The sequence below is a fragment of the Hemiscyllium ocellatum genome, chromosome 1 (genome assembly GCF_020745735.1).
Source record: "Hemiscyllium ocellatum isolate sHemOce1 chromosome 1, sHemOce1.pat.X.cur, whole genome shotgun sequence".
NCBI lineage: Eukaryota > Metazoa > Chordata > Chondrichthyes > Orectolobiformes > Hemiscylliidae > Hemiscyllium > Hemiscyllium ocellatum.
Window position 1 is genome coordinate 92,853,443 of NC_083401.1, and position 24,912 is coordinate 92,878,354.

The window sequence follows — 24,912 nt, forward strand, 5'->3', positions numbered from 1 at the left end:
TTTGGCAAACAGGATTAAAGAGAATCCATAGAGCTTTTACAAATACATTGGGGACAAAAGAGTAACTAGGAGTTGAATATTGCTTGTCAAAGATCAGCAAGGCAGCCTTTGAGCCGCAAGAGATGGGGGAGATAGTAAACATATACTTTGCATTGGTATTTACTGTGAAGAACCATGGAGGATATACAATGTGGGGAAATAGATGGTGACTGCTTGAAAAATGTCATCTAAAAAAAGAGGAGGAAGTGCTGGATGTCTTGAAGTGCACAAAAGGTGGATAAAGCCCCACTGACCTGATCAGGTGTCCCCTCGAACTCTCTGGGAAGCGAGGGAAGTGATTGCTGGGCCCCCTGCTGAGATATTCGTTTCATTGTTAGTCACAGGTGATGTGCCAGAAGAGTGGAGATTGGCTGATTTGGTGCCATTATTTCAGAAAGTTTGTAAGGTCAGGCCAGGGAACTACAGATATTAGTGGTGAGCAAGTTGTTGGAGGGAATTCCGAGGGACAGGTTTTACATGAATTTGGGTCGGCAAGGACTGATCCGGGATAGTCAACATGGCTTTGTGCATGGGAAATCTTATCTCATTAATCTGATTGTGTTTTTTGAAAAAGTATCAAAGAGGATTGGTAAGGTGGACATGAGCTATGTGGACTTCAGTAAGGCGTTCAAGAAGGTTTCACATGGGTGATAGTTTAGCAAGTTTTGGTCTCATGGAATGAAGGGCGAGCTGGCCATTTGGATACAGAACGGGCTCAAAGGTAAAAAATAGAGGGTGGTGGTGGTGGGTTGTTTCTCAGACCGGAAGCCTGTGACCAGTGGAGTGCCACAAGAATCAGTGATGGATTCTCTGCGTTTCATTATATCTTTCAATGATTTGGATATGACCATAGGAGGTATAGTTAGTAAGTTTGTAGATGACACCAAAATTGGAAGTGTAGTGGAAATCAAAGAAGGTTATCTCAGATCTCAATGGGATCTTGATCAGATGGGCCAATGGGCTGAGGAGTGGCAGATTGAGTCTAATTTAGATAAATATGAAGTAATACATTTTGGAAAGGGAAATCTCCACAGGACTATAACGTCCTCCGGAATGTTGCTGAACAAAGACGCCTTGGAGTGCAGATTCATAGCTCCTTGAAAGCAGAGTGGCAGGTCAATAAGATAGTGAAGAAGGTGTTTGATATCTTTCCCTTGTTGGTCAGAGCATTGAGTATTGGAGTTAGGAGGTAATGTTGTGGATGTACACGACATTGGTGAGGCCACTTTGGGAATATTGTGTGCAATTCTGGTCTGCTTCCTCTCAGAAGGATGCAGTGAACCATGAAACAGTTCCTAAAAGATTGACAAGGATGTGGCCAGGATTGGAGGATATGTGATAAATGGAAAAGCTGTATACGCTGGGGCTAGTTTCCCTGGAGCATCGGAGGCTGAGGGCTGATCTGAAAGAGGATCATAAAATCATGAAGGGTTTGGATAAGATAAATTGACAAGGTCTTTTCCCTGGGGTGGGGTAGTCCAGAACTAGAGGGTGTAGGTTTAGGGTGAAAGGGGAAAGATATAAAACGGACCTAAGGAGCAACATTTTTCACGCACAGAGTGATGCGTCTGTGGAAGGAGCTGCCAGTCGAAGTGGTGGATGCTGGTACAATTGCATTGTTAAAAAGCATCTGGATGCATACATGAATTGGAAGGGTTTAAAGGGATATGGGCCAAGTGTCTACAAATGGGACTTGATGAGGTTGGGATATCTGGTCGACATGGATGCGTTGGATTGAAGGGTCTGTTTCCGTGCTGTACATCTCTATGACTCTCTGAATCTACAACTCTGGGCACAGGTGAAGTGCCAGATGACTGGAGGATAATTAATGGGGTTCCTTTGTTCAAGAAAGGCAGCAGACATCGGAAAGGTCATTCGAGTCCAGTCGGCTGACATCAATGTTCGGGAAAATAATTTTTCAAAATTCTAAGGGACAGGATTAATCAACATTTGGAAAGGCAGCAATAAATCAAGAAATAACAGGCATGGATTTATTGTAGAGTGATCCTGTCTGACTAATTTAATTGATTATTTGGAAAAGGTCATGAAATATATTGATGAGAGGAGGATAGTTGATATGGTTTACATGGAATTCTGTCAGATGTTACTCATGTCACACAAATTCAGCAAAACAGGTCATTCTCACAAGCAATCTCCGTTCCATCCAGGAGATAGAAACACCAAAAAAAAACACCCCAGCAGCAGTGAGACAACTCAAAGTGTTTATGCAGCAGAGAGAGAGACAAAGTTGTATCTGTCAACTTCAACAGCCAACTCCAAACCCCAAAGATAGACAAAGCAAAATTCCCGGGTATATCTGAGCCAGACATCCACTCATTCATGGTTCTTTTGGCTAATTTAAGGAAAAATACTCTTGGAACTCAAAACTGTTTACTTGTTGCTACTGAGGCAGGTAGTCCGACATCAGTGGTAACACCTCCTTATCCTTATGAGAGAAATAGCACAGAACAAATCTCTCTTAAAGGCACAGTTCCTTCACATTAGTAAGTGTGCACATAGCAAGAAGTTACGAATTAGTGTTAATAGTGAGGAGAGTGGTGTCTGGTCAGCATAGACAGGTTTGACCAAAGGGTCTGTTTCCATGCTGTATATCTGTATGACTCTATGACTCTAACATTTATCAGATGGTAAATTGGTAGAGCAATGGCTGATGGCATTTAACCTGGATAAGTGCAAGTGAGTACATTTTAGGAGTTCTAATAAGGGAAGGATATACTACATCAGTTGTGTCTATATTAATCTCACTATACTGCTTTTAAAAGATTCCCATTTTCCAAATGTAGACGAAACTGCAAGTAACTGCTTCCAGTTGATGTCTGCCAGATCTAATTGACGACTGCTACTGAAATAGGCCTTCCCCCAATTTAGACACAACTTCTGCACTACACTGAACACTTTCCATAATGACATTGACACCTACAGAGTTATGGTCAGTCTGCATAAAATGCTTGCCCACTGCTACATTAACATTGGGCCAGATACATTCCCTTAGATTATGTCTAGCATTGCCCTTCTTGACGAGGACAAATTACATGACCAAATGAGGATCAAAATGATTTTGATGTACAAGTCCCTAACTCGCTGAAAGTGTCAGCAGAAGCAGACAGGATTGGGAAGAAGACATATGGGATGTTGTCATCATAAGCTGAGGCATTAAATATAGAAGCAAGGAAGTCATCTACAAATTTAGAAAACATTGGTTGGCCACAGATGGAATATTACCTGCAGTTCTGGTTTCCTATTGGTCATTTGAGTTGCCATGTCTTTTTGATCAAAAGCTGCTTTCTTCCGGCCGCATCATTAGAGACATCAGAGGAGTGAGCAGGACATTTGATAATTGCCAATTGAGAGGGAAGTTGAATCGGACTGAGGGGATTAGCAGAACAGGCAGCATTGAGGATAGGGCTTCATTGTTAAAGTACAGATTAGAGACAGCCCAGAGAATCCCTTGTAAATTCAATCTGTAAGCCTCTCTTGTTTCGTCCCTGAAATCGTACTCTTTGGTAGTCTGGAATAAAAAAACCTCTTACAATTTAGTCTAATTTTAATCATCCCCTTTATTTACCAAGAGCATCACTGCTACAATATAACAGTGGAGGAGAATAAATCACGAGGGAAGTTATTTGATACAAAGTTTCATTTCGAGATCGGAATTAAACACTGTTCGTAATTTCACAAACGAGCAGCCGTGAATGTTATCACTTGATGTCCTGGTGATACAGATTCACTGATGTTCAGGCAAATATTCTCAATTGTCTTACCCTCCTTGCCTCTCTATTTCCCAGTGTGCAGCACATGGCTTCTATAATTCAACATTACATTGTCGTCTAAATGTTTAAGGATAAGATTTAATGCTCTGTACTTTTTCACTACCATATCCATAAGACCATAGGACATAAGAGCAGGAAATCGGCCATTCTGCCCATCAAGTAAACTCTGCCATTCAATCCTGGCTGAGAACTGTCCCAAACCCATTCTCCACTTTCTCCCTGTTACACTTGATCGGTACATACGCAGTGGTCAGTTTCTTTAAATGGTCATTTTTAGATGGTAAACTTCGCACATTTGATGTATTTAAATAAAATATTCAAAAATATTTAAAACAGTAAAATAAATCTTCCAGTTTGTCCATCCAGCCAGTTCCAGATAAATGTGCAGTAATATATGTACATTGTTACATCCCAACCAGAGGTAAAATAAAAAGGTAAAAGACGAAGATTAGCTTTGAAGAAAACATTTATTTAGAATTCCTCTCTGACGCTCTTCAGCATTCCTGTAATTCAGGAGATCCACCTCATCCAAGTCGGGTCATGCATTCCAAGGGAATTGCTTTTTCACTCCTACATTGCAGCCACCATTTAAATATTGGGTTTCCATGATCAGTGTCCAGGTCAGTACCAGGAGCTTCTTTTCAAACATTCATTGGTGAGGGGATGTGTTGATGTGTTGTCCAAAGTTCCCATTTCTGTGTCATCACAGATTGAACAAAATCTGTTTGAATATTTCCCTTTTAAAGCAGTCAGCTGTAACATCCTTTAATTCACTGGGTCTGATTCACTTGCATTATTCTCAGGTATAATAGCACAGGGGTTTGTTACATTCTGGAATTTATAATCCTGAGGATTGTCCCCAAATTCAAAAGAGGTGAATTCAAAAGGCTCTGGGGATCATGCAAGTGTCACAATGGATTCACTTTTTTTAAACATTCATTCTGGGAATAAGGGCTTCTCTGGCTAAGTCAGCATTTATAATCCATCCATAATTAACGGGAGTTAGCTGCCTCATTGAAGTACTGCAGTTCATTTGTGGACGTCCAACCACTGTGCTGCAAGACAGAGAGTCTCAGAGCCAGTGAAATGGATGGTGAGCTTGGAGAGGAACCTGAGGGAAAGGAACCTGATATTCTGAGTCAACCTGATCTTTTGTGTGTTACTCTGGATCACTCTAAAATATCAACAAGCAAAATTGTATCAAAATTGCTTCACAATAACAGCTACAGTATTTGCTCAGTGTTGACCTGGACTTTGGAACTGGCCTCAACAAAGACACCCAATCCAACCAACACTCTTCACAAATACCGGACACTTGTGTCTAAATTGGGAACGCTGTTCCACAGAGTAATCAAGGTAGATCCTGACAGAATCAAACTCACAAGGCATACCCATCGCCTGGTGTTAGAGAAACTCATCATAGATAAGATCTGAGGAGGGGCCATAGTGAGGAAGGAATGAGCCTGCAGGACCATAAGCTCAAACATGATGAAGAGTCAAAAAGTGTGGTGCTGGAAAAGCACAGCATCCAAGGAGCAGGGGAGTCGATGTTTCGGACATAAGCCCTTCTTCAGGAATGTGGGGCGGGCCTTAAAGGAGCTGAGAGATAATTGAGAGGAAGGGTGGGGCTGGGAGGATGATAGCTAGGAAGGCGACAGGTTGATGAAGGTGAAGAGCGATGGTGGTGGGTCAGGCTGAAGGTGGAGCAGACGAGCAGAAAGGAAGATGGAAAGATACGATGATTCAAGAGGGCACTGCTAAGTCGGAGGGTTGGGTCTGGGATAAGGTTCCGAGGGAGATTTGGAAACTAGTGAGGTTCGATGTTGATGTCATGTGGTTGGTGGATCAGATGGCAGATGATGAAGCTTTCTCCCTCCAGTTAGAGTCATAGAGTTATAGAGATGTACAGCATGGAAACAGATCCTTCGGTCCAAGCAGTCCATGCCGACCATATCTGGACCGAAGGGTCTGTTTCCACCTGCTAGCACCTAGCCCATATCCCTACAAAGCCTTCCTATTCATATACCCATCCAAACTCCTTTTAAATGTTGCAATTATAACAGACTCCAACTCTTCCTCTGGCAGCTCATTCCATACACGTAACCCCCTCTCTGTGAAACATTTGCCCCATAGTTCACCTTTCGATCAATCACGTCTCACCCCAAACTTATGCCCTCTAGTTCTGGTCTCCCCCACCCCAGGGAAAAGACTTTGCCGATTTACCTCATCCATGCCTCTCATTATTTTGTAAACCTCTATAAGGTCACACCACAGCATCTGACGCTCCAGGGAAAACAGCCCCTGCCTGTTCAGCCTCACCCGAAAGCTCAAGTCCTTCAACCCTTACAACAACATCTTTGTAAATGCTTTCTGTACTCTTTCGAGATTCGGAACATGTTTCTGATAGGAAGGAGACCAGAATTGGAAGCAATGTTTCAACAGTTGCCTAACCAATGCCCTGTACAGCCACAACATGACCTCCCAACTCCTATATTCAATACTCTGACCGATAGAGAAAACACACAGCAAATGCCTTCTTCACTATCCTATCTACCTGTGACTCCACTTTCAAGGAGCAATGAACTTACACTCCCAGGTCTCTTTGTACAGCAGCACACCCAGGCACCTTACCATTAAATGTATAAGTCCTGCTAAGATTTGCTTTCACAAAATGCAGCACCTCACATTTCTCTGAATTAAACTCCATCTGCCACTTCTCAGCCCATTGGCCCATCTTATCAAGATCCTGTTGTAATCTGAGGTAACTCTCTTCGTTTCCACTACACCTCCAATTTTGGTGTCATCTGCAAAATTACTAAATGAAACTCTTATGATTGCATTTGAAATAGTTGTGTAAATGACAAAAAATAGAGGTCAACCCAGCACCAATCCTTGTGGCACTCCAATAGTCACAGGCCTCCAGTCTGAAAAACAATCCTCCACTCCCTGCTTCTCTCTTCTACCTTTGAGCCAGTTCTGTATCCAAATGGCTAGTTCTCCCTGTATTGCGTGAGTTCTAGTACAAAATGATGTCTGCAGATGCTGGAGATCACAGCTGAAAATGTGTTGCTGGTCAAAGCACAGCAGGCCAGGCAGCATCTCAGGAATAGAGAATTCGACGTTTCAAGCATAAGCCCTTCATCAGGAATGAGAGAGAGTAGCCAAGCAGGCTAAGATAAAAGGTAGGGAGGAGGGACTTGGGGGAGGGGTGATGGAGGTGGGATAGGTGGAAGGAGGTCAAGGTGAGGGTGATAGGCCGGAGTGGGGTGGGGGCGGAGAGGTCAGGAAGAAGATTGCAGGTTAGGAGGGCGGTGCTGAGTTGAGGGAACCGACTGAGACAAGGTGGGGGGAGGGGAAATGAGGAAACTGGAGAAATCTGAATTCATACCATGTGGTTGGAGGGTTCCCAGGCGGAAGATGAGGCGCTCCTCCTCCAGCCGTCTGGGAACCCTCCAACCTCAAGGTATGAATTCAGATTTCTCCAGTTTCCTCATTTCCCCTCCCCCCACCTTGTCTCAGTCGGTTCCCTCAACTCAGCACCGCCCTCCTAACCTGCAATCTTCTTCCTGACCTCTCCGCCCCCACCCCACTCCGGCCTTTCACCCTCACCATGACCTCCTTCCACCTATCCCACCTCCATCGCCCCTCCCCCAAGTCCCTCCTCCCTACCTTTTATCTTAGACTGCTTGGCTACTCTCTCTCATTCCTGATGAAGGGCTTATGCTCGAAACGTCGAATTCTCTATTCCTGAGATGCTGCCTGGCCTTGCGTGAGTTCTAACCTTGCTAATCAGTTTCGCATGGGGAACCTTGTCGAATGCCTTACTGAAGTCCATATATATCACATCTACTGCTCTGTCCTCATAAACCCTGATTGTTACTTCTTCAAAAAACTCAATCAAGTTTGTGAGACATGATTTCCCAAGCACAAAGCCAACTTGACTATCTCTAATCTGTCCTGGACTTTCCAAATACATGTACATCCTTTCACTCAGGATTCCCTCCAACAACTTGCCCATCATCGACATCAGGCTCACTGGTCTATAGGTGCCTGGCTTGTCCTTACCACCTTTCTTAAACAGTGGCACCACATTAGCCAACCTCCAGTCTTCTGGCACCTCACCTGTGACTATCGATGTTACAAATATCTCAGCAAGAGGCCCTGCAATCACTTCTCTAGATTTCCACAGATTTCTAGGGTACACCTGATCAAGTCCTGTTGATTTATCCACCTTCATGCATTTCAAGACATCCAGCATTCCTCCTCTGTAATATGGACAATTTTAAGATGTCACCATCTATTTTCCTACAGTCTATATCTTCCATATCCTTTTCCACAATAAATACTGATGCAAAACACTCATTTAGTATCTCCCTGTCCTTGGGTGACTGTGAATTGGCGGTGAAGGAGGCAAGTCCTTGACGGAGTAGGGGGAGATTTGAAGTATTTGAAGTGGTCGGCCACAGGGTGGTGCATGTGTCTGAGATGTTCTCTCAAACGATCTGTGAGTTGTCGTCCTGTCTCCCCGGTGTAGGTGCTGGTGCAAAGGAATGGAAGGTGCTGGGAGTGGGTAGTGTTGGCAGGGGGTGTGGGCCTAATGAGAGTCACAGAGGGTATGATCTCTGCAGAATGTTGAAATGTATGGGAGCGAAAGATATCATTGGTAGTTGGGTCTGAATGAAGGTGATGGAAATCGGCGAAGATGATGCCTTCTATCTGAAGATTGGGAGGGTGGAAGGTGAGCTTCGTGGGGGAGCGGGGTTGGGGGCGAGGGTTCTATTGTTTTGAAGTTGACGGCACGCACTGTAACTTGAAGAGAGTGAAAGCTATTTAACATCTGTCATGTCACCATATGTGCTGGAAAATATAAAGATGTGTAATTTGACTGTTACCTGGATAGCTGAGTTCTTTTGCAGCAGAATGGATTTAACCAATCAGAGGAAATTATGCCTCAACATACAGAAAGCCAATCAAATTTCAATTATACTCTTGTGACAACATCCAACCAATGAGATGGTCCAATGTTTAGTGTGTAAAACGTTGGCATTTTGGATAGTGATTCAGAGAAATAGCACCTTCTGTCACTGACAGACTGCTATTTAAAACAACCTCTAAATGGTAGCTTACTTTTCATATGAAAACTCTGTGCAGCAGAAGATGGAAGATGACCCAGGGAGATCTACAATCAGAAGAGGATTGGCACCGCTGTCTGGTTTTGAAACTTGATTTGTTGTAAATTTAATAGGGACTTTGTTGGATCAGGATATTATTTATTGATGGGGAGGTAGATCACAAACATTTAATAAAAAGGAGGCTTTGGGTTGTAAATAGGTGTTGTTAAATGTTCATTTTAGAGTTATTGTTTCTTGACATCGTGGAATTTCAGTCATTCACTGTCACTCACATTTTAACAGATTCCAAGGCAAGGTCAGCTTTTCTGTGTGTTTGGTTTCATGAGCAGAAGGGTTTGTGCCATGTCGTAAGATTATCCTTATTGCATTTGGGAGGTTGGGGTTCAAGAATGGAGGTGCCAGAAGTGGAGGAAATGCCCTGGAGGACTTTGTTGACCACGTCAGAGGTGAAGTTGTGGCACTTGAGGTAGGGGGACATCTGGGATGTTCTGGAGTGGAATTTCTCATCCTCGGAGCAGATGCGGTGGAGGCAAAGGAATTGGGAGAAAAGGGTCGAGTTTTTACAGGAATGAGGTTGGGAGGAAGTACAGTCCAGGTAGCTGTCGGAGTCTGTGCATTTGAAGCTGACGTCAAATTTAGTCGGTCACTGAAAATGGAGATGGAGTTGTTTAGGACGGGGAGAGAGGTGTCTGAGATGTTTCCTGTCAGGATGGAAGGTGTCCAACCACTTCGTGATCAATGTAGGATAGGAAAAGGTGGGGAATGGTGTTGGTGTAACTACAGGAGATGGACTATTCCATCTACCTGATGAAAAGGCAGGTATAGCTGGAGCCCATGTGAATGCCGATGGTCACCCCTTTGGTCTGAAGGAAGTGGGAGGATTCGAAGTAGAAATTTAAGGTGAGGATCACTTCAGGCAATTGAATGAGTGTGTTGGTGGATTGGTCCTGGTTGGGTTGGCTGGAGAGGAAGAAACATAGGGCTTGGAGGATAACCTCATGGCGGCTGGATGTGTACTGGGCCTGGACATCCATGGTGAAGATGAGGCATTGGTGGCCGGGGAACCGAAAATCATGGAAGAGGTGTAGTCCGTGGGAGGTGTTCCCAAAGTATCATAACAGGAGGAGGGTAGTCAGTGTGTCGGTGGGAGAGGAGGTAATTCCGGGTTTGGAGGCCTTCATCATGGCCGATAATGTATACAGGGACTGAACGTCCATGATGAAGATGAGGAAATGGGTGCTGGGGATCTGAAAATCATGGAGGATGTGGAGGGCATGGGTTGATGGGAGAGGATGAAATGGAGGGCTTGGAGACCTTTGTCATGGTGGATGGATGTGTAGAGGGACTGGATGCACTGTGTCGGTGAAAGTTTCAGAGAAAATCACCAGGACACATGCTCTAAACAACCCCATCACCGTGTGGCCGACCACTTCAACGCCCCCTCCCACTCAGCCAAGGACATGGACCTTCTCCACTGCCAAATCCTAGCCACCCGATACCTGGAGGAAGAACATCTCATCATCCACCGTGGGACCCTGCAACCGCATCGAATCAATGTCGACTTCATCGGTTTCCTCATTTCCCCTAACCGCACCTTATCCCATCATCCAAGAGTCCAACCCGGCAACCCAGGTGAACACATCCCTATCTAACCACCCTCTTTCCCAACCATCCGCTGCCACCCTCCACTCTGACCTCCCACCATGACCCCCCACCTTCATCCCCATCGCGTTCCTAGCTACCTTCCCCCCTACCCTCACCCCACCCCTCTGATTTATCTCTCAGTCCCCTTGCTTCCCCCCAACCAACATTCCTGATGAAGAGCTTATGTTGACTTCATGCTCCTTGGATGCTGCCTGACCGGCTGTGCTTTTCCAGCACTAAAGGTTTTGACTCTGATCTCCATCACCTGCAGTCCTCACTTTCTCCTACACGGTGTGGGCTGGAGGAGGTCGGGAATATGTTTGATTCAGTCCCAGCTTTAACAGTGGCTCTTTAACTCAGTGACAGTGTCAGGATCTTGTTGACATGTTGCCACTTAATCAGAGAGGCTGAGCGGGCCAACATGATGTATCTGTTAAAGGTAGGGTTTCTCCTGAGGTTCACAGGAGGTCATTGTTGGCACCTGCAGCATCTGGATGGGATTTGATGCTGTCGGGTGGTTAGAATGAGTGAACTGTACACTGAACCCTGAGGATTCAGCAATTACAGCAACTGGGAACAGGGAAGGCAGCCGGTCAGGTTTTTGACCCTGTGCTGGACTCCTGCTGTGTGAATTAAAGGAGTATAATGATAGGTTAATCACAAAGAGTGTGAGGAATAAGCCAAACTAACAAACCAGTCAGGGAAGAATGCAAATGGCCGCACACACTGACAGCAAGGAATGTCATCGCTTCTGACAGTAACAAAACTCAATTCTCAGCTTTCAGTTTCTGCAGGGAACCAATTGGCTCCCTCCCCATGGACTGACACCTTGAGCATCAATGCCAAACCAAGATTGAGATTTTCTTGCTCCTCACAAAGGTAACTCTTGGTCAGTGATAATTGCATTGAATTGACCCCAAATTATTGCTTTGTAAATATAAGCCTCCTCAGAATTTGGAAAGACCTTGGGTCCTGACACACACTCATGAGGGATTTTACAGTGAACACCAAATATAGATATCAGAATAAATTCTGGCAGTGATGACAATGACTACCTGCATTACTTTAGTGTCCAAACCCGACTGATATCTGAAGGAAGTCTTGAGGAAAACCTAAAGGAAACCTCCGACAATCTGACCAACAAGTTTCAACACATCAAATATTTCTCCAAACATCTCTTGAAAGTTGGAATGCTCCTTGCTGAAGTATTCCATGTCCTTAGTCATTTACAAAGTTCTGCAGAAGAGTCCTTGTTAATCATCAACTAAAACCTAAATTAAATGATGTACAGCTGACCCTGAGAAATGGATGGAGCACACACATGACATGGGACCTTCAATTACAATACTCGATCATGGATTGATTTTTACTTTGCTTGAGATTTCTTTTCCTTCTTAGATTCTCTTGCATTTGTTGTTTTCTTTCTAACGAAAAGCCTCGATGTTGTGATGAAGCTTCATTTTGTCTTGCTTCTCCTGGCGACAACTTTATGCCTGTGGCAGAATAAGAAATTCAGACACTGCTAATATTGAATTGCAATAAATACAAATGGCATTGCACAGCTCAGTTTCTGGTAAATGGAGGGGTTTCGCAATGCCAAAGGGAGATGATCAGATTTTCTCTTGTTGAAAAAACTCATTGCCTGGCACCGGTTGCAAGAATTTTACTTGCCACTTGTTAGCCCAAACACGCATATTGTCCAGGTCTTGCTGCACTTGGACATGGACTGCACTTCAGTATCTGAGGAGTCACAAATGGGGCTAAACATTTTGCAATCATCAGGGAACATAATCTCTTCAGACATTAATATGAAGGGAGGGATCATAGACCAAGCAGCTGAAGTTGGTTGGGTTCATGACATTTATTCAATTCTACTGACTTCTTCTATCTTAGAAGTAAAACTCATAGCAAACAGTGTTTTCCAAAATAAGGGTCACAGAGCTCCAAATGTTTCAGACAAACCTTTGTAACAGCAAAGTTCTGGCTGTCAACTTGCTAGCAGCATCTCTGTTCTCTCTGTTCTCTGTCTGCACTCAGTCCTAAAGAACCCGAGAAAATGAAGGTCAGTGCAATTCTCATCCTGTGAATGAAACTGTGCAGCTACAAGTCCCCACCTTGCAATCCTGCTGGGATACCTAATCTTACAGGGATACTCATTGTGAGAGTGAAGCTTCCTTGCTGTTGTTATGGTTTCCCTCAGTCAGTTTAAGGACATCTTGATGGGAGGTTTGGGCTCACACTGCTGGGTTCATTTAATTCACAATGACAGAATGGCTACGATATAAAAACAGTTCTGAGCTGGAAGGTTGTAACTGGTGTAAGGTGAGGGGTGAGGGGTGGGGAAATAAGGAACTTGGTAAAATCGACCTGGATGCCTTGGGGATGATGGGTCCTGAGGCAGAAGATAAGGCGTTCTTCTTCCAGGCGCCAGTTCGAGAAGAAGTGGGGATGGAGGAGGCCCAGGTCCTGCATGTCTTTAGCAGAGAGGGAGGGGAGTTGTCATGTTTGGCCACGGGATGGTGGGGTTTGATCGGTGCAGGTGTCCCGGAAATGTTCTCTGAGGTGCGTTGTGAGAAGGGGTCCGGTCTCTTCAATGTAGAGTCGACCACATCGGAAGCGACAGATACAATAAATGATACGTGTGGAAGTCCAGGTGCAATTTGATGAATGTTGAAGGCTCCTTTGGGGCCTTGGATGGAGGTTGGGGATGCTCGAGGTATGGATGCATGGAGAAAGAACGTCTCATCTGTATGTACAAAAGACATGATCCGCACACTTCTGATATGTATATATCGCTTTTTTCCAATGTAGTGTAATGTGAGTCATCATGACTTTGTGAATTTTAGCTTACATTTGACTAATCTAAAAAAAATGTTAACTGATAGACTTCAATAGACTGCAGGCACATGAATTGAAACAGGCCATGACAAACCGTTCACTGTCGATCTTCTCGAAATCTATTTGTTGATGATGACATTATTCTTCAACCTCTCTTCAAAGAGCCTCTTCAGATCGTCCAATGAATCACATTCACACCGAGAAAGATGACTCAGTAAGAAATCTTGATGGTGTAGCTCAGCTTCCATCATTTTAACTGATCGTAAAGCCAAGTGCCTCCGGCTTATCAGTTGACACATCTATTGTGATGTTTGATATCACCGTGATGCACATTAAGGTGGGGTCACATGCATTGTGATGGCACAGTCTGCACCCTCAGTTAAATGACTCACATGGTGATGATATTTGATTTGGCAACACTTGAGCTTTCATCATCAGCGAACAACAGAATTTTCCTAAAAGAATATAATTGCGCAAAGGTGGTCAAATGCTCAGAAATTGGATGGAATATGGAACATAAAAAACAATGAAATGAAAGGATACTGAATGAACGTTTGCATACAATAGAGAGCTGACTAAAAGCGAAAGACATAAAAAGGGTAGTTACTAAAACAAAATGCATGAACAGTACAATAGGAAATGAGTCAGGGAGTTAATAGTGTAAAATAAGGAGCTGATGGATTCTCAGGGGAATGTAGCACAAACAGCCAAGTTTCAGATATCAAGACAGGCTCTACCATAATGAGGGGTACCAAGCGATCGGTTGTGTTAGGGGACTGTCTTATCAAAGACGTTTCGGCGCACAACAGCGCAAAATCTGAATTGTGTGTTGCCTCCCTGGTGTCGGCACCAAGGATGTCTCAGAGAGGGTGCAGAATGTTCTCAAAGGGGAGAGGGACCAGCAGGGGGTCATTGTACACATTGTAGCTAATGACGTAGGACGGGAAAAGGATGAGATTCTGGAAAGAGAATACAGAGAGTTGGGCAGGAATTTAAAAAGGAGGTCCTCAAGGGTAGAAGAATCTGGATTCTTCCCGGTGCTTTGAGCTAGTGAGGGTAGGAATAGAAAAGAATCAAGCAGATCTAACAATTGAAGCTCTAAATTGCAGGGAGACTAATTTTGATGGTGTGAGGCAAAACTTTCAAAAGCTAATTGAGAGAAGATATTCGTAGGTGAAAGGAGAAGTGGAAAATGGGAAGCTCTCAAAAATGAGATAAAGAGAATCCAGAGACAGTATATTTCTGTTAGGGTGAAAGGACAGGCTTTTAGCTGCATGGACTGCTGGACGACGAGAGTAATCAAGAGTATGATTTAGCTAAAAAAGGGGGACTCGGCAATATGGCGGTGATTCTGTAGAACTGCTGTGGACAGCTCTGCCTAACAGCCAAGGCATACTGGTTTCTTTTGCCAAAACATGGCCAACTTATGTGGTGGAATTATTAGTTTAAAACCTGACAGAACACATAGTTGTTCATATTTGGCAGTGGGAAGGATGCCAAAGGGGAAAGGATTGAGTAAACAGCAGCAGGGAGGACACTCCCCTGCAGCACCAAGCATACCAGAGACAGCAGCAACAGCAGACTCTCCTGACACACCCCTTACCCTCCCCCACCAGGGATGTGACAGACTCACAGGAATCTGCTGCAGCGATGGAGAGACTGGCCTTGAACGTTGGGGCTGCAATTGAGGAGATCCGTGGGGAGATTCGTGCCCAGATCCAACCGATCGTGTCCATGCTGCAAAAGCATGAGCAGGAGATCCAGGGTCTTGGGGAGCGGCTGGAGGAATTGGAGGGTTGAACTCAGGCCTCAGAAGCTGCAATGGGCTCCTCATCCAGTTGGATCCAGGTGCTGGAACGAGATGTGCAGGCCTTCCGAGACTGTATCGAAGACCTCGAAAATCAAGTTCGGAGAATACATCTCCGAATGGTCGTGCTCTCTGAAGATGAGGAAGGTGAGCAGCCAGTCAGCTTCTTTGAAAGCTGGCTGCCAAAGTACTATGGCCTCCTCATCGAGTCCAGCAGGCTGCAGATTGAAAGGGCTTATCGGGTTAGAGTACATAGGTCAGGGCCGGTGCAGTGTCCCTGCCCGTTCTAGTACAATTCCATTCACATGAGGAGAAGCAAAAAGTGATAGAAGCTTCCAGATTACTGGGAAATGATCCGCCGGCACTGCTGTACAAGGGTTCAAAAATCATGTTTTTCCAGGATTTCTCAGCAGCTTTATTTCGAAAGAGTAAGTCCTTCGATGAAGTTCAGAGGAGGCTGAGGAACCTGAGTATCCAGTACTCCATGAGATACCCTGCAGTGCTTCACTTCAGCCACGAGGACTCAGTTTATACTTTTGACTCAGAGGATAAAGTTAAGAACTTTGTAGACACCTTAAAATAGACGGACTGGCCTGAAGAGTACGGTTAATGTTTGTTCTCATTTCCTTCTCTCCCCGTGATTTCCCTTCCTTTTTTAATTCATTTCTTTCTCTCTCATCATTTCCGTTCTGTAAAGGGGGAGAAGTACTTGGAATAAGTTGATCCTTTTATGAAATAACTGGATTTTCTGATGGGATATTTTGTGGTCTCCCCTTTTGTTTTGTTTGTTCTGTTTCTCTTTGAGTCACAGGTAGCGGTGACATGAAGCCAGGGATGGGTGGAGTGCTCATTGTCGATTTGTCAATTTTCTGATGATTTCAGGATCAGCTCCTTAAAACCTGGGGCACCGTCCAGGTTTGAAGGAGCTGTGAAGGATGGGGTGGGTTGGTTGAGTGCCCCCAATGGGCAACGGGAAGAGTCTTCCATTCAAGGTTTGTAAGGGGGGTTCTACCTCCGAGGGGTCCAACGCTCTCTGAAAGGGGATATAGCTAAAATCACCAACGGGGTGAAGTCTGTGAATTTTAGGATTGGTAGGATTCGTCGGCAAGGCTGTCCCCTCTCACCGTTGTTGTTCACGTTGGTGATAGAGCCGCTGGCAGAGGCCATTTGTCAGAATGTCCACATACCCGCTCCCAAAATGGGATCGAGGGCACACAAGATTACTTTGTATGTGAGTGATGTCCTTCTGTTTTTGTCACCCTCGATGATCTCCGTACACCATTTGATACAATGTATCAATTCATTTGGGGCTATTTCAGGATGTTAGACTAACTTTGCTAAATCAGAGGCTTTCCCTTTCGGAAACCTTAAGCATGTGCCAGAAGTTGAAGGTGGCCCTAAGTTCCCTTTTAAGTGGTCACGGTCAGGGTTCCGATACCTAGGCATTTTTATTGGACCCAAGTTTGATCTGTTATTTCGGAATAACTTTGATCACTTGCTCAACAATATTAGGGGAGCTCTCCTGAGATTGGTGGCTCTTCCAATTTCATGGCTGGGTTGAATATCTCTCATTAAAATGAATGTTCTTCCTCATCTGATCTATCCCATGTGGATGTTCTCAACAGTGTTTCCCAGGTCCATGCTGCAGAAGCTTATGGGATGGTTTGTTTCCTTTATCTGGCATCGTGGGCGGCTCCTCATTAAACTTACTAAATTGCAGTTGCCTCAAGGAGGGGGAGGAGTTGATTTCCCAGACATCAGGAGGTATCAATTTAGTTCCTTGTTGTCCTTGTTCTGCGATTGAGTAGGTACGGTCCGAACTCAGAGCGAGGGTTGCTTATCCAAGACTTTGCCACTAATGCCTATAATTGGCATGCCAGGGTTCCGACCAGGGATGATGGACTCAGGGTTCAATGTATGGGCAGTGAAAGGAGTTTCTAGTTTGAGAGACTTGTTTCAGGCGGACGTTATAATGTCTTTTGCGCAACTGAGCGGCAAATACGGGTTGGCCAGTAGAGATCTTTTCCTTCTTTCTCAGTTAGGGATTGCATCCAGAAGAAGACTACCCTTCTCACTGAGCCCTATAAGCCCGATACAGAGAGGGTGTTGCTACGTTCCACAAGCACCCTTTCGGTTAGTGCCCTCTATCGCCTGCTGGGGGGCAGGGCCTGCCAGGATATTAACTGGTTATGTGAGGTGTGGGAGCAAGAGCTGGGAGTGGAGATCTCTTCTCAAACATGGGAGAAAATGTTGGAAATGCTCGCAAGATCTCAATCTGTGATAGGACATACGCTACGCAGTTAAAAGTTCTACACAGGGTTCATCTGGCACCAGAGCGTCTGGCGCAGTTTAATAAAGGAGTATCTTCAGTGTGCCCCAAATGTAAAATAAGTGTAGGTACTCTTACCCATTGCTTCTGGACATGCCATGTTTATTGGAGTGCTGTGGCAGGAGAGATAGGGAGGGTGATGTCAAAGTTGACTGATATCTCTCCTCTTAGGTCTACTGAATTTACCACCTTTAGATGGGCATGTGAAGTAACTGTTTAATATTCTTGCATACTGTGCACGGAAGAATATTCTGATGAACTGGGTGTCTGAGAACCTGCCGGGTTTGCTGGGATGGCAGAAATTAATTATGGAGCACATTCTCTTGGACTTTTTTACAAACATGGTGCACCACACAACAGACCATTTTTAGGAAACATGACAGCCCTGCTTGAGTTATTTGGATGTCGATTTGTCAGTTATCTTAACTAGGGTGTTTGGATTTACCAGAATGGTTAGGTACTGAAGCCCTGGACCCTGCAGAGGTTCTCCTAAGTTAATACAGATATGTATATCCAATGCTTCAGTTACTTTGTTTGGGTGCTTTGTGCCAAGCATACCTGTTCTCTATTCTGTGTTTTTTTGGGGTTTTTTTTGCTTTTCTTCCTTTGTTTCTGATCTATTCGTTATTTAGTTATATTGGTGTTGCTTTGTGCAGTTTTTGGGTTTGTTTTAGCTTGCAGAATAAGTTAGTAGTTAGTAGACAGTAGTTGCATTGTAATTTGCAGATGACACCAAAATTGAAAGTGTAGTGGAAAACAAAGAAGGTTATTTCAGATCACAATGGGATCTTGATCAGATGGTCCAATGGGCTGAGGAGTGGCAGATTGAGTTTTATTTAGATAAGTACGAAGTGCTACTTTTTGGGAAAGAATTTCTTAGCAGGACTATAAGGTCCTAGGGAATGTTGCTGAACATAGAGACCTTGGAGTGCAAGTCATAGGTCCCTGAAAGTAGAGTCATAGGTCTATAAGATAGTGAAGAAGACGTTTGGTATCTTTTCTTTATTTGTCAAGGCATTGAGCATTGGAGTTAGGAGGTCATGTTGTGGCTGTGCAGGACATTGGATAGGCCACTTTGGGAATATTGTGTGCAATTCTGGTCTCCTTCACATCAGAAGGATGTTGTGAAACATGAAGGGTCCAGAAAAGATTTATAAGGATGTTGCCAGGATTGGAAGGTTTGCGCTACAGGGAAAGGCTGAAAAGGCTGGGCTGGTTTCCTGGAGCATCGGAGGCTGAGGGGTGATCTGAAAGAGGTTCATAAAATCATGAGGGGTTTGGGTAGGGTAAATCGACAAAGTTGTTTCCCTGGGGTCTATTTCTTTTAATGTACTCCCACTTTCCAAATGTAGACGTAACTGCAAGTAACTGCTTCCATTTGATGTTTGCCAGATCTAATTGTCGATTGATACTGAAATTGGCCTTCCCCCAATTTAGACACAACTTCTGCATGACACTGATCACTTTCGAAAATGACTTTGAAACCTGCAGAGCTCTGGTCAATATCCACAAAATGCTTGCCCACTGATACATAAACCATTGGGCCAGGTCCATTCCCTTGGATTATGTCTAGCACTGTCCATAGTAGGACTACCTAAATGATCTCCTAAGGATCAAAGGGACCTTGATGTACAAGTCCATGAGTCCCTTAAGGTGTCAGTGTAGGTAGACAGGATAGTGAAGAAGACACATGGGATGTTGCCTTCATTAACTCGGCTATTAAATATCGAAGCAAGGAAGTTTTCTTCCAACTTTATGAAACATTGCAGCCACAGAACTACCTGTGGTTCTGGTCACCACACTATTGGAAGGAACATTGAAGGATGCAGAGGAGATTAATGAGGATGTTACCTTGGATGAAAAGTCTCAGTTATGAGGAGAGACTGCATGGACTGGGTTTGTTTTCCTTGGAGCAGACGAGGCTGAGGGGGAATGGTGAGTGGTGGAGAGGATGCAAGGAGGCTTTGGGGCAATTTAGACAAGTTGGTATGTGGATAAACATATAACAGATGAAGTATTACATAAATAAATGTGAAGTTATGTCCCTCTGTGGAATTAGAAAAGCCGAGTTTTATTTCGCTGGTAATATTTTAGGACATGCGGATATACAAAAGGACCTGGATGTTCTTGTACACCAGTCAATGAAAGCAAGCAGACAATTAGGAAGGCAAGTTGGCCATCATTGAAAGAAAGTTTGAGTTCAGAAGTAGGAATGTTTTATTGATTTTTAGGACCATATACCTGCAGTATTGTTTGTAGCTTTGGTTTTCCTCACTTGCCTGAGTGGAAAGCAGTGAAGGTTCCCTATCTTAATACCAGGAATGGTGGGACTATTGTATTAGGAGAGATTGGTTTGTCTGAGCTTGCATTCACCAGAGCTGAAAAGAATAGGATAGGATCTGATTGAAATTTATAGAATAATAACAGGGCTGGAGAGACCAGATACAGGATTTGATAGAAAGTGAGAATTTTAAAATCAGGAGTTAAATTAGGTAAAGGAGTAAAAAGGTAATAGGTGATTGGAACTCAGAATAAGTGAAGGATACACACAGCCGAGTTTTTAACAACCTCAAGTTTACAGAGTTTCCATTGAGATTTACATGTAATTGTCATGTGCTGATTTTAAGCAAAAATATCACCAAGTTTAAATTTCACAAATCATCTCTGTAGGAAACCCATTCTCCAATAAAAATATCAGCTCAGCTGTCACATAGATTTATGCAAGTTAATTTATAATAGATTTGTGTGCTAAACTTTAGGTGCAGTCAAACTGAAAGCCACCATAGTTCTGAGGAAGAGTCATGCCAGACTCAAAGTGTTAACTCTGTTTCTTTCTGGACAGATGTTGCCAGACCTGCTGAGTTTCTCCAGCATTTTCTGTAGTTGTTTTAAAAACCACCTGATAAAAAAAACCCCATAACTATGATTTCTGTAATTTAATATTTTTTCTGTATCTTCATCTTTTTGAGAGCTGCACATTGCCTAAGCACAATGTTGTCATTGTCAATCTACCAGTACCTGTTGGCATATTCAGCAGAACTAGACAATTGAAAGGCTTTTCCAATTGGACATTTCCATGTTTTGCGTAAGTATCAAAGAGGAGGAAGATCAGCAAAAGCAAGATCTGAGAATGAGGCACCAAAGGAGACCACAGTGTTTTTGTTATTGCACACATTGATAATGTTACATTTATCCCTAGTTTACATCTAATGTAGGAATAGAACTGCATGGAAAACCCTGCCATACATTCATTTGCAGGAGAAAAACTCGGTGAGGTTTTGTCAGAATCTCCCCAGTGAAATTCAGAGCCAATTAGTAAATTAAATCAAAGGCCCTTGCTACTTTTAAGAACCATCTTTCATTGGTGGTCTGTGCTGAATTAGATGGTTGCAGAAAGGGTCAGAAATGGAGGATTGTTGCAATTGACATTAGCAATGCCTTAACCCACCCATTCCCCAGTGGAAAGATGGAAGAAATCAAACAGAGTTCATGTTCCTGGTTGTTAGCCATTGACCATTTGCAGTGAACACATCCGTGTAGATATCAGGATCAAATTCAGATGCACTTCTAGTCTGGACAAATATTCTATTGACAATCATCTTTAAGCCTCATCCAAAAAAATAACCTGACACTTTAGTAATAGACCACTCTGCTTGTGTTATTGTTCCTATTAATCATGTTGCATTTATCCTTAATAGACATTCGATGTACACAATCTTGCCATACCTTCATTTAGTGTTAACATTTGTATCTGGCACCAATGAAACGTTGAAGCATTAGGAAGTCAATGCCTTTTCAATCAGAAGGACAAGAGCAAATTTGAGAGAGAAGACATTACTTCGTCAAATTGAAAAAAAAATTAAATCAAAGAGAGGTTTTTAAAAATGTTGAACAGCACAGTAAGACGAGGCACGTGAAAAAGATTTTTAAAAGTATAAAATTTTCCAAATGAAACTTCCTTAATCGTTTAGAAAACAAAACACAATAATATGGACTATATGCCTAAACTCAACATTTAGTCAGAAATGCCTAGCGACTGATACCATTTCAACTGCTGTAGTTCAAACAGTAATGTCAAGAACCTCTTCAATAGATGCACTTAACCAGGAGTATTTTTTATCACTGGTTCAATAGGTTTTGCAATTAAGAATGACTGAAAATCACACAGTCAGATTTTCAATGATTTTCGCTCGCTTCTAAAATGTCAACACATTTTTTAAAATCTGCCATTCAAGAAAAGTACATTTAACTTATATCGTGGATTCATATTTAAAGTATAAAGAGGCAGTGAAATGCTATCATAATGATTTTCCCACAGTTTGATTGATTAATTGCAGTCATGCATTTATTATGGGAAAGCTGTGCACAATAGCGGAGGACATTAGCCGAGCTGCACATAGACTAGTTGATCATTTTGGGAGAGCCCTGGATTAGAATCAACTGCAAAGGATTGTAGAATACTAAAATGAAAGAGGGAAAGATACAGAACTGCATTTCAGAAAAATTAATTAAGAAAATATTATTTAACATCAGGCATCCTGTGATAAGTACCTCAACATTTCATACCTTTGAAGAATCTCCATCAACTTCCATGGCTCAAGTCAGGATTTGATAAGATATTCAGCTCACATCAGGATGTAAACACATGTGTCAAGAAACACAACAGCAAACATGACAGAGCATGCAATTTCATCAGTGGCTTGGCTGTTTAATTCAATATTTACCACACCTATCTTCAGCACATCATGGTTTAAAGAGTCATAGAATTAATCAGCATGGGGACAGTGCCTTTAGTCCAACGCCTCCATGTCGATCAGCTTTCCCAAACTAAATTAGTCCCATTTGCCTGCATTTGCTCTATATTTCTCTGAACCTTTTTAATCCATGTACCTGTCCAAATTTCTTTTAAATGTTGCAGCTGGAATTACCTCTACCACTTCCTCAGGCAGTTCATTCCATGCATGAACCACCAACTGCATGAAAAAGTTACCCCTCACTTCCCTTTTAAATCTTTCCCCTCTCATTTTAAACTCTATCCTGGGGAAAAGACCTTCGCTATTTACCTTATCTGTGCATCCTTCATGATTTGATAAACCTCTATAAAGGCACCCCTCCGCTTCCTCTGGTCCAGGGAAAAAAGTCCCAGCCTACCCAGCCTTTCCTTGTCACTCAAACCTTCTAGTCTTGGTAACACCATTGTAAAGCTTTTCTGCACCCTTTCCAATTTAATAATTTCCTTCGTCAGGGTAACCAGAATTGAATGTAATATTTTTAAGTGGCCTCACCAATGTCCTGTACAGCTGCAACATGTTGTCCCAATTCCTGTACTCAATGCTCTGACCAATGAGGCAAGCATGCCAAGTGCTTTCTCCACCACCCTGTCTACCTGTGAGGACACTTTCAAGGAACTATGCACCTGCACCCCTCGGTGTCTCTGTTCAACAATGCTCTAGCATTGACCCTAGCATTAACTGTATAAGTCCTGCCTTGATTTGTCTTTCAGTGCTACAGCAGGCGCACAGAGAGGGGAGCCGGAAGGTAAGCGGAGATCAGTTTAAATTAACGTTTTTCTTTTCGCAGTCTGTGTTTTTTTTCAACTAGGAGTGGGAACCCGGAAGTCGTCAACAGAGGCTTCTGGGAATGTAAGAAGTTTGAGTGGAGAAGGAACCCGAGACACTACACGTGTAGTATCTCCCACTCTCCCTCCTCCTCTAACCTAAAAGAAAGGACTCAGTCGGCTGAACAGGTAAGCTACTTAGTGTTCTTGTTTTGGAGACTGAGTATAGAGTTATGGCAGCGCAGGCAGTGGAATGTTCCTCCTGCAGGATGTTTGAAGTAGGGGTGACCACCGATGCTCCTGCTGACTTCACCTGCAGGAAGTGCAGCCAGCTCCAGCTCCTCACAGACCGCGTTAGGGAACTGGAGCTGGAGTTGGATGAACTGAGGATTATTCGAGAGGCTGAAAGGGTAATAGATAGAAGCTACAGGGACATAGTTACGTCAGAGAACAGAGGTAGCTGGGTAACAGTTAGAGGTGGGAAGGGGAGGAAGCAGGCAGTGCAGGGATCCCCTGTGGTTGTTCCCCTCAACAATACGTATATCGCTTTGGATACTGTTGGGGGGGACGGCCTAGCAGGGGTAAGCTGCAGTGACCGGGTCTCTGGCACAAGGTCCAGCTCTGAGGCCCAGAAGGGAAAGGGGGAGAGGAGGAGAGCACTAGTTATAGAAGACTCTATAATTAGAGGGACAGACAGGCGGTTCTGTCTGGGCAAGACTTTCGCATGGTTTGTTGCCTCCTGGGTGCCAGGGTCCGACACGTCTCGGACTGTGTCTTCAGAATCCTTAAGGGGGAGGGTGTGCAGCCACAAGTCGTGGTGCACACTGGCACCAACAACATAGGTGGGAAGAGGGGTGGGGAGGTCATTCAGGAGTTCAGGGAGTTAGGTGGGAAGCTAAAAGCTAGGATGGACAGAGTCGTCATCTCTGGGTTGTTGCTGGTGCCACTTGACAGTGAGGCAAGGAATAGGGAGAGAGTGCAGTTGAATATGTGGCTACAAGGATGGTGTGGGAGGGAGGGCTTCAGGTATTTGGACAATTGGACAAGTGTGACGTTGTCCATTTTGGAAGGACAAATAAGAATGTGGAATACAGGGTTAACGGTAGGGTTCTTAGTAAGGTGGAGGAGCAGAGGGATCTTGGGGTCTATGTTCATAGATCTTTGAAAGTTGCCACTCAGATGGATAGAGCTTGTAAGAAGGCCTATGGTGTATTAGCGTTTATGAGCAGAGGGATTGAATTCAAGAGTTGTGAGGTGATGCTGCAGCTGTATAGGACCTTGGTAAGGCCACATTTGGAGTACTGTGTGCAGTTCTGGTCGCCTCATTTTAGGAAAGATGTGGAAGCTTTGGAGAGGGTGCAGAGAAGATTTACCAGGATATTGCCTGGAATGGAGAATAGGTTGCACGAGGATAGGTTCAGAGTGCTAGACCTTTTCTCATTGGAATGGCGAAGAATGAGGGGTGACTTGATAGAGGTTTATAAGATGATCAGGGAATAGATAGAGTAGACAGTCAGAGACTTTTTTCCCCGGGTACAACAGAGTGTTACAAGGGGGCATAAATTTAAGGTGAAGGGTGGAAGGTATGGTGGGGGGGGGAATGTCAGGGGTAGGTTCTTTACCCAGAGAGTGGTGGGGGCATGGAATGCGCTGCCTGTGGGAGTGGCAGAATCAAAATCATTGGTGATCTTTAAGCGACAATTGGCTAGGTACATGGATAGGTGCTTAAGCTAGGACAAATGTTCGGCACAACATCATGGGCCGAAGGGCCTGTT